This window comes from Nematolebias whitei, chromosome 6, assembly GCF_014905685.2.
Source record: "Nematolebias whitei isolate Nwh7 chromosome 6, NemWhi1, whole genome shotgun sequence".
Classification (NCBI taxonomy): Eukaryota; Metazoa; Chordata; class Actinopteri; order Cyprinodontiformes; family Rivulidae; genus Nematolebias; species Nematolebias whitei.
The window spans coordinates 19,965,255-19,968,219 of record NC_056503.1 but is presented as its reverse complement, the minus strand read 5'-3'; positions in this window follow the sequence as shown (position 1 = coordinate 19,968,219).

The window sequence follows — 2,965 nt, the reverse complement described above, 5'->3', positions numbered from 1 at the left end:
AAGGGTTGGTGTTTGCAGTTGAAGTGTGTCCATTTCTACTTTTTTCTGCACACTACAAATGCAAACAAGCTTAATTTAGGCAAAGTGTCTTTCATCTCAGTCTTTACATATTTTTTTAACAGAGATTTAGTATTTGTACCATGTATCAATAAACACAATTGTTGTAAAAAAATACACACTAAATAAATAAATTGGAAAAAACTAACTTACTGTATGTTTTAAAAGTACAGTGTTTGATTGTCAGCCATCAGTTATTTCTGTGATTGTCTGTACTGTTGATCAAATGAAGCTGACTTACTGTGGCAGTGTTCACTGTCAGCTCAGACTTCAATTAGTTTAACTTTATCAACTCACACCCTTCTGACGTCCTCTTCAGACATTGCTGTCAATGTGATACAGCTTGTATCACCTCTGTGATGGATGGTGACAAAATCCAGTCAGATCTGACTTCTGTTCAGACGTTTCTCAGATTGAGGTTAGCATAAGCCATAAATCCTCCAGTTTGTAAAAAATAAAAATACTGAAACACACTGAAAAGAGAAAATGTCCATCTTCCAGCACGACTAAGTCAAGGTGAGTCATCCATCCCCATCCATCCATCCATTCATCCATCCATCCGTCCATCCATCCATCCATTATCTTTACCCGCTTCTTCCATTTTTGGGTCACGGGGGTCACTGGTGTCCATATGCAGCAGTCACTGTGCTAGAGGTGGGGGACACCCTGAACAGGTCTCCCGTCCATCACAGGGACACATAGACAATCGAAACAAACAACCATTCACTCTCTCACTCACACCTAGGGACAATTTAGAGTTACCAATCAGCCTAACATGCATGTTTTTGGTCTGTGGGAGGAAACCGGAGTGCCCAGAGAAAACCCACACATGCACGGAGAGAACATGCAAACTCCACTCACAAAGGTCCAGGGCCGGGATTCAATCTGGCAGCCTTTCATTTATTTTTATTTTTTTCTTCTGATTCTGACAAGGTGCACCTGATGACGGCAGTTTAAGTCTGTTTTTCAATGTCTTTAACAAAAACAATAAAAATCTCACTGATGGTTAACTCTATGTGAGCTGATTTAATCTTTATATAATCAATAGTGCACAGTTACAATGTTTACAATTGTTTTAAAATACACTTTAAATATTGACTTGACTTGCACTTTTCTTGTTGTTCAGCTGGCTCCGCAGCACCTGCCTTAATCTCTGCAGGTACTCATCATGGCTGCTGTTTGTCTGTGGGATTCCACAGTATGTGTTGCTGTCCTGGACATCTGCGATGTTACCTTCGAGTAGTTCAACACCTTCAGCTGTGAACGCCTTGCCTCTCTTATCCACCATTGCCCACATTTATCCAGTCTAAATGGCATTCCAGTGTTTTTGCTATATAAAGAGTAAGACTAAAGAGTCAAACGTCTCACTCATTTTTAACATACAGTTGATGTCATCCATGGAAAGGATGTGCCTGTTCCATTTTGAAATTGGTATCTACTTATACCCACTTATTGTGAGTCCAGATGCATGAGTTCATGGCACATGCAGAACAATAGCAGAGACATAAAATCTCCTTGGTAAAGGCTGCAGTTGATGCTGACTTGTGCACTTGGCTTTGCAACGGCCTCTATATTCATCTTTCACTTGCTAATTAAGCTTTTTGTAAAAGCTCTTATTGTCCTGTTGATGTTGTAAAGTTCCAAGCACTGCAGGATCTAAAAGTGTGGTATTGAGTCTTAGGCTTTCTTGTATTTAGTCCAGTCAGTGCACAGGTTTTTGTGTCAAGTTCTGCAGACCCAAGCAATGATTCTATTGACCAGTAGCTCACTTGGCTCCTCTGGGGTTGGTGCCAATTCTTTTCTGCGCCACGCTCACATATTGACTCGTGCACTGATTTATCTTAGCAGCCGTGAAGCCTGTCAGGAGCTTCCATGTTTTAACGTGGTAGGTGATTGGACTGCAGTTAGATGGGGTTGTCCTTTTTGGTGGCATTTTGTGATCTATATATATGCAAAACAATAATGTTCTAAAAAAATAGCTGTATTTAAAGTTCTGTATTTTCATATTAAATATGCAGTGATCACAGTTTTGTCTTCTGCTGTTTCCTGTGCAGCCTTACAACTCTAGTGCAACATGATCAGTGCTGACGACTCGTCTATCAGGTGAACTCACACCTCATCTGTAAGTCACATGTATCTGCTGTAAGCTGTGAGGAATTAAGCTGTGTTCACCCCCCATTTCCACAGAAAATGTTTTGAATTATTCCAAGGGTGTAATCATTGAAATCAAAAATTTTCATTTGTTAGTGAAAATTTTAAAGGACTTTAATTAGCTTCCTACTAATACTTAAAATATTTCTTTGAAATATCTGTTTATTGTAACTAGTCTGTAAACGTAGGTGTACAGGAGAAACAATTTCAGTTCTGTTCAAATACAGTATTTATGACAAGTACACATGCATGTGTAAACCTGAAAAAGCTTGATTAGCTAGTGTATGTGGAATGACTTTTCTTATGTTCCAGCAAATTTTTTAGTAAAATCAATATGTAGTCTCTAGACTTTTAGTGACAGGATAGGCTCAAAAATAAATTGAAAACAGCAGTTTAATATCAGCAGAGCAAAGAAGTAAAAAAACAAATCAAAAAATGAATAAAATGATTCCTTGTTGCAGAAATAAAAATACAGCACAAAAAAATGAGTGTTCTGCCAGTCTAAACCTGATTCAATTAACTTGCCTCTTTGAAAAAAAAAAAAAAAACTGAAGAAAAGCTGTATTTGGAAAAAAACAAGGTGGAATTTCATGAATTTAACTTGATTTCCAGTGTAATTTAACCTCAAATTTTCAAGATATTCAAAAAGAGGGACTGTAGAGTGTGTTCCAACCGCAGGGGGATCACACTCTTAAGCCTCCCTGGAAAGGGTCTATTCATTTTCACATTTAATGTATCCTTTATTTATACAGGTAGT